At 47.5% G+C, this 8,013-nt stretch overlaps 1 long non-coding RNA gene across 1 annotated transcript in view; it reads left to right on the forward strand.

Annotated features, from left to right (window-relative positions):
* The first annotated feature begins 3,256 nt into the window (after nt 1–3,256).
* Nucleotides 3,257–8,013, forward strand: part of LOC116851848 — an 11,158-nt gene continuing 6,401 nt past the window's right edge. Inside the window, exon 1 of the long non-coding RNA XR_004379659.1 lies at nt 3,257–3,327. This is a non-coding gene — a long non-coding RNA (uncharacterized LOC116851848). The remainder of the gene's footprint in view (nt 3,328–8,013) is intronic.

Genomic DNA, 8,013 nt, shown 5'->3' on the forward strand with positions numbered 1-8,013 from the left:
ACAAGTGTAAGAAACTCGTGTAAGACCCGAGTGTAAGACACTTAATAATATCAGCCTATTTCTTAGCTATTCGTGCTATTACTTTCAGCTTACAAAAGTGTATCTCGCAGCAAATGCATTTTAGCTGTTGCAATTAACTCTTAGCAGTGACGATAAAGTTCTGACTACCCACCGAAATTTAGCTGTTCTTACTAAGTCCTTTTTCTGCGTATGGCGCTAAAGTAACTTTCAATATCTATAACTCAAAAAGTACTTAGTACAAAAATGCTTACTTATAGTAATTTGAAAAGGTCTCGAACTAAGCTACAAGAATATGCAATTAAAACGAGGGAGTCTCATTTCAGATTTTTATGCTGACCTTGATAAAGCTTCTCAAGGTCATTACAAGGTTTAAAAAACTATCTTTACTTTTTCTCTACGTGCTCCAGAAACTGACCTATTTTATAGCGTGTTCGACTGGCTCTGGGTTAATCGCTCCGAGAGCGATTAATGACGTCATAAGTCTCTACTAGCCAATCATAAAGTTTATAAGTACTTGCTCGACCAATAAACGTAGGCTGAATAATCCAGAGTGGGTTAACCCAGAGCCAGTCGAACATGGACGCCCCTTCCGCGTATAGGCCTATCTGCCTACTGAACGAGGTGGGCAAATTCTTCGAAAGAATTATTGTGTTCCGCCTCGTCCGGCACCTCTCTCGGGAGGGCCCGGACTTGGGCGACGCTCAATATGGCTTCCGCGTGGGCCGCTCCACGATAGACGCGATTCTCCGTGTGAGGGCCTTCGCGGAGGAACAGGTGGAACAGGGGAGGGTAGTGATGGCAGTTTCGTTAGACATAACGAATGCATTTAACTCCCTCCCCCTGGGACCGGGTGTAGGAGGCGATGCGATTCCATCGCTTCCCTCTCTACCTGGTCCACATAGTCCGGGTTTATTTCCGAGGGAGGGAAATAAACCGGCGCGGGGCCCTCCTGCTCTGGAAAAAGCAGCTGGGGGGGGGGGGCAACGTGCCAGGCAGGCGGACCATCGAGGCCATCCGCCCCTGTCTACTCGAATGGGTTGACAAGGCTCACGGCGGGCTAAAGTTCTACCTGACGCAGGTACTCACCGGACACGGCTGTTTCGGGGAGTACCTGTGTCGCATAGGTAAGGAGCGTACGGCGCACTACCACCACTGTGCAGCCGGTCGGGACACCGCGCAGCACACCCTGACCGAGTGCCAGGCGTGGGCTGTAGAGCGGGACATCCTGACCGCAGTGGTGGGCAGAGACCTCTCGCTTCCGGCCGTGGTCAAGGCCATGATCGGAAGCAAAGAGGCTAGGGAGGCGATGGCCTCCTTCTGTTCCACCGTCATGGGGCAAAAGGAGGCCGCTGAAAGAGTCAGAAGGAGGGAGGCTGAGGTTGTCCCACTCCCTCCCTCCACCTCTTGCTCGGAGGAGGACGAGGCGGATGAGGTGCCACGGAACGACGTAAGGCGGGGTCGCAGGTGGCGCCCCCGCCCCCTCCCGCCCACCTCAAATACAGACAAAGGCAAGGGGGGAACCCAAATTGAGTGTCCCCTCCCTCATGGGGGAAAAGCCCCTTCCCGGCGCCGCGGCCGGGGGGGGATGAGGACACTCCACCCCTATACTTAAACAACCCCCCCAAATATTCACCCTTCATTCCACCGCCCACCTACCACCCTCACTGCTGTTTGCTTGCTTGCGCGCGCGCGGGCTCCCCCTCTATTCGTGCGCTGCGTGCGCGCCCCCTTCCTGCTATTTCGGGTGGGGAAAGGGCCTCACACCCCCCATCTTTCCCCTATAACATTCTCTCTCCTCTTTCCCACCATACCCCCCCAGAGATGTCCCCATTCCCTCGCTCGGCCACCCGCCTGCTTGGATGGGCCAGTTCGGAGTCACGAAGACTCAGGACGCGAGAGTGAAGCCCACCCCACTCGCCGAGAGGGACGGATGGGGGGCGCTTAGACGCTCTGGGCGTTCTCCGATCTCGGAGGCGCGTCCTTGGGCGCCTCCTTTCCCAGCCCCTCTGCGAGTGGTGCTGGTAACGTTCCCAGGGAGGGCCGACGGCAGGCGTGGACTCCTGCCGTCGGCAAACTCAGACCCCCCCCCCCACAACCAACGGGAGGGGAGCGGCGAGAGGTCGTGTGTCCGCCTGTCGCCGTACAAATGCCACGGTACGGCACAATCGGTGGGGCGGGTAACTGGCGGGGGCATACACCCCCGCCATCCTCCCCCCCACAGGGTAAGGAGCGCTGCAAGCGCTAGCGCAAGACGGCCCCCTGAAGAATGCCGAAAGGTGATGCCAGAGGGCCGCTCCATTGGCGCGAAGTGGAACACACTCAAGGGTTCTTAGTAGGTATACCTCCCCCCTCTTCTTAGAGAAGGGGAGGGGAGTCCCACATACCCCCGGAGACCTCCCCGGGTCTCCGGGGAATGCGTAATGCATTTTCCCCTGAGTTATAAAAAAAAAGAGCCAGTCGAACATGCTATTAGCTCAAAGTCTGAAATCATGAATTTATGCGTAAGAAACGTCATCTTCTCACCACAGAAACGTCGTCTCCTAATCATAGAAATGTCCGTTGACTATGTTTCTCCGTTAGATGGCGGGATGTCGGAGTGATTATCTAATTTACCGACTAGTGACTGTCATCGCGGCAATGTCAAGTGACAGTTTGCGTGTACGAGAATGGGGTTATATGTTTAATACATAATAGCTTTAAAAGTTGCGAAGTATGTTTACCGTAATTTTTAAGAAAAACTATGGAGTTATTAACAAGGATAATATCAGATACCGACAGCACAGGATATCCTATGGACATCCGTTTTCTGTCCATTTTTGGTCGAGATATCCATGGACCTTATAAGATGTCCATAGAATATACATTAGTGGACACCGGAGGGATATCTTGAAATGGACAAGTTTATACGTCCATATGCTATCCTTGTTATGGCACTCGCAGACCAGATTTTGTTGACAGTACTCTTCAAAGTTATGTAAATAAATATCATATCAACTGATAGATTTTTTAAACCACTTCTATATTTCTTAATCATTTTTTTTCTAAAAATTATTCGACAATAATTTTTCTAAAATTATTGTCGAAATATTTGACTGGTTCATTAGGGAGTATCCGCTACGTTGGAATGAGAGAGATACTAAAGTGAAATAAAAACAGGGAGGAAGCACCAAGGTAACGTTACCGAACGCACCTTAACTCGCTCCCTCTATCAACGCCATCTGCATATGTAATTCCATTTTCGATCTCTCCGCTGGCTGTTTGCTGCTTGCTCTGGCCGGCATGAAAATTTCTCCATTTTTCTGAAAGGTAATCCTGCTTTTTTTTAATGTACACAGAAAAAATTAAATAGTGTGCCATTAGCTTTATATCATCAAAACGATATAAGAATTAGATTTTTTTAACATCGTTTTATAAAGAATATATATAAAGAAGAAATCGATAATCTTGCGAAATGTGTTATGTTAATATTATTTAAAAAAAGTTTTTATTACATATTTGATGTTATTCGTCAAGAAAGTAACGTAGATTATAGTATAAAATATTTCTGATTAAACTGTGAAGTTTTCACGCTATAATTGAGGTTATATTTGAGGATATTATTTTTAGTTATGGAGATACGTCGTAAATATAAATCGTCTAAAACATAATTAATTCCATGTCGAATTAATGCCGAAAAACTAATATTGACATTGACTCTATATCGAATCAACTATATATTTCAGACTGGATTTATATTTGATACATACTTTCCATAACCAAAAATAATCATAGTGTGAGACAATTTCATAATTCAAACAGAAATGTACTTTTACCACCATTATACTTTATACCACCATTTTAAATAGAATAAATATTAATTTTAATTTAGAGATTAACGTTTAATATTGCTCTTTAGTGCAGAATTCAAAAGTATGTTTGAAAATAAATTTTCATTTTTTATATAGGATAAGAGTTTTCTAGGTAATTATCCAGTTTAGCGGCCTCACCTCCGATTTCGATAAAAGTAGGCTCAATCGACGCGTTTTTGCATGCCAAATAACTTTTTCTTCTGACAAAATCGTCGCTCTCTACTGCGAAGCGAGATATTAATAGACAAAGTTGAGGGCGTGTTAGGTTAGAAAATCTGTCATACCGTCTATCTCTAGCTATGTAACTGGGGGGCTTCGCCCCCCAGACCCCCGTATCACAGGGGTGGGGGCTACAGTCTTTTGTGAGAAATACATTCTTTAGCTTAATTAAGCATAAGAGACTATAGCCCCCATCCCCCCTGATAGGGGGGTCTGGGGGGCAAAACCCCCCAGTTACATAGCTAGAGATAGATGGTATGACATTTTCTAACCCAACACGTCCTCAACTTTGTCTATTAATATCTCGCTTCGCAGTAGAGAGCGACGATTTTGTCAGAGGAAAAAGTTATTTGGCATGCAAAAACGCGTCGATTGAGCCTACTTTTATCGAAATCGGAGGTGAGGCCGCTAAACTGGATAATTACCTAGAAAACTCTTATCCTATATAAAAAATGAAAATTTATTTTCAAACATACTTTTGAATTCTGCACTAAAGAGCAATATTAAACGTTAATCTCTAAATTAAAATTAATATTTATTCTATTTAAAATGGTGGTATAAAGTATAATGGTGGTAAAAGTACATTTCTGTTTGAATTATGAAATTGTCTCACACTATGATTATTTTTGGTTATGGAAAGTATGTATCAAATATAAATCCAGTCTGAAATATATAGTTGATTCGATATAGAGTCAATGTCAATATTAGTTTTTCGGCATTAATTCGACATGGAATTAATTATGTTTTAGACGATTTATATTTACGACGTATCTCCATAACTAAAAATAATATCCTCAAATATAACCTCAATTATAGCGTGAAAACTTCACAGTTTAATCAGAAATATTTTATACTATAATCTACGTTACTTTCTTGACGAATAACATCAAATATGTAATAAAAACTTTTTTTAAATAATATTAACATAACACATTTCGCAAGATTATCGATTTCTTCTTTATATATATTCTTTATAAAACGATGTTAAAAAAATCTAATTCTTATATCGTTTTGATGATATAAAGCTAATGGCACACTATTTAATTTTTTCTGTGTACATTAAAAAAAAGCAGGATTACCTTTCAGAAAAATGGAGAAATTTTCATGCCGGCCAGAGCAAGCAGCAAACAGCCAGCGGAGAGATCGAAAATGGAATTACATATGCAGATGGCGTTGATAGAGGGAGCGAGTTAAGGTGCGTTCGGTAACGTTACCTTGGTGCTTCCTCCCTGTTTTTATTTCACTTTAGTATCTCTCTCATTCCAACGTAGCGGATACTCCCTAATGAACCAGTCAAATATTTCGACAATAATTTTAGAAAAATTATTGTCGAATAATTTTTAGAAAAAAAATGATTAAGAAATATAGAAGTGGTTTAAAAAATCTATCAGTTGATATGATATTTATTTACATAACTTTGAAGAGTACTGTCAACAAAATCTGGTCTGCGAGTGCCATAACAAGGATAGCATATGGACGTATAAACTTGTCCATTTCAAGATATCCCTCCGGTGTCCACTAATGTATATTCTATGGACATCTTATAAGGTCCATGGATATCTCGACCAAAAATGGACAGAAAACGGATGTCCATAGGATATCCTGTGCTGTCGGTATCTGATATTATCCTTGTTAATAACTCCATAGTTTTTCTTAAAAATTACGGTAAACATACTTCGCAACTTTTAAAGCTATTATGTATTAAACATATAACCCCATTCTCGTACACGCAAACTGTCACTTGACATTGCCGCGATGACAGTCACTAGTCGGTAAATTAGATAATCACTCCGACATCCCGCCATCTAACGGAGAAACATAGTCAACGGACATTTCTATGATTAGGAGACGACGTTTCTGTGGTGAGAAGATGACGTTTCTTACGCATAAATTCATGATTTCAGACTTTGAGCTAATAGCATGTTCGACTGGCTCTTTTTTTTTATAACTCAGGGGAAAATGCATTACGCATTCCCCGGAGACCCGGGGAGGTCTCCGGGGGTATGTGGGACTCCCCTCCCCTTCTCTAAGAAGAGGGGGGAGGTATACCTACTAAGAACCCTTGAGTGTGTTCCACTTCGCGCCAATGGAGCGGCCCTCTGGCATCACCTTTCGGCATTCTTCAGGGGGCCGTCTTGCGCTAGCGCTTGCAGCGCTCCTTACCCTGTGGGGGGGAGGATGGCGGGGGTGTATGCCCCCGCCAGTTACCCGCCCCACCGATTGTGCCGTACCGTGGCATTTGTACGGCGACAGGCGGACACACGACCTCTCGCCGCTCCCCTCCCGTTGGTTGTGGGGGGGGGGGTCTGAGTTTGCCGACGGCAGGAGTCCACGCCTGCCGTCGGCCCTCCCTGGGAACGTTACCAGCACCACTCGCAGAGGGGCTGGGAAAGGAGGCGCCCAAGGACGCGCCTCCGAGATCGGAGAACGCCCAGAGCGTCTAAGCGCCCCCCATCCGTCCCTCTCGGCGAGTGGGGTGGGCTTCACTCTCGCGTCCTGAGTCTTCGTGACTCCGAACTGGCCCATCCAAGCAGGCGGGTGGCCGAGCGAGGGAATGGGGACATCTCTGGGGGGGTATGGTGGGAAAGAGGAGAGAGAATGTTATAGGGGAAAGATGGGGGGTGTGAGGCCCTTTCCCCACCCGAAATAGCAGGAAGGGGGCGCGCACGCAGCGCACGAATAGAGGGGGAGCCCGCGCGCGCGCAAGCAAGCAAACAGCAGTGAGGGTGGTAGGTGGGCGGTGGAATGAAGGGTGAATATTTGGGGGGGTTGTTTAAGTATAGGGGTGGAGTGTCCTCATCCCCCCCCGGCCGCGGCGCCGGGAAGGGGCTTTTCCCCCATGAGGGAGGGGACACTCAATTTGGGTTCCCCCCTTGCCTTTGTCTGTATTTGAGGTGGGCGGGAGGGGGCGGGGGCGCCACCTGCGACCCCGCCTTACGTCGTTCCGTGGCACCTCATCCGCCTCGTCCTCCTCCGAGCAAGAGGTGGAGGGAGGGAGTGGGACAACCTCAGCCTCCCTCCTTCTGACTCTTTCAGCGGCCTCCTTTTGCCCCATGACGGTGGAACAGAAGGAGGCCATCGCCTCCCTAGCCTCTTTGCTTCCGATCATGGCCTTGACCACGGCCGGAAGCGAGAGGTCTCTGCCCACCACTGCGGTCAGGATGTCCCGCTCTACAGCCCACGCCTGGCACTCGGTCAGGGTGTGCTGCGCGGTGTCCCGACCGGCTGCACAGTGGTGGTAGTGCGCCGTACGCTCCTTACCTATGCGACACAGGTACTCCCCGAAACAGCCGTGTCCGGTGAGTACCTGCGTCAGGTAGAACTTTAGCCCGCCGTGAGCCTTGTCAACCCATTCGAGTAGACAGGGGCGGATGGCCTCGATGGTCCGCCTGCCTGGCACGTTGCCCCCCCCCCCCAGCTGCTTTTTCCAGAGCAGGAGGGCCCCGCGCCGGTTTATTTCCCTCCCTCGGAAATAAACCCGGACTATGTGGACCAGGTAGAGAGGGAAGCGATGGAATCGCATCGCCTCCTACACCCGGTCCCAGGGGGAGGGAGTTAAATGCATTCGTTATGTCTAACGAAACTGCCATCACTACCCTCCCCTGTTCCACCTGTTCCTCCGCGAAGGCCCTCACACGGAGAATCGCGTCTATCGTGGAGCGGCCCACGCGGAAGCCATATTGAGCGTCGCCCAAGTCCGGGCCCTCCCGAGAGAGGTGCCGGACGAGGCGGAACACAATAATTCTTTCGAAGAATTTGCCCACCTCGTTCAGTAGGCAGATAGGCCTATACGCGGAAGGGGCGTCCATGTTCGACTGGCTCTGGGTTAACCCACTCTGGATTATTCAGCCTACGTTTATTGGTCGAGCAAGTACTTATAAACTTTATGATTGGCTAGTAGAGACTTATGACGTCATTAATCGCT

The sequence above is a fragment of the Odontomachus brunneus genome, unplaced genomic scaffold (assembly GCF_010583005.1).
Source record: "Odontomachus brunneus isolate Ranch 3 - 2012 unplaced genomic scaffold, Obru_v1 Obru_scaffold_194, whole genome shotgun sequence".
Classification (NCBI taxonomy): Eukaryota; Metazoa; Arthropoda; class Insecta; order Hymenoptera; family Formicidae; genus Odontomachus; species Odontomachus brunneus.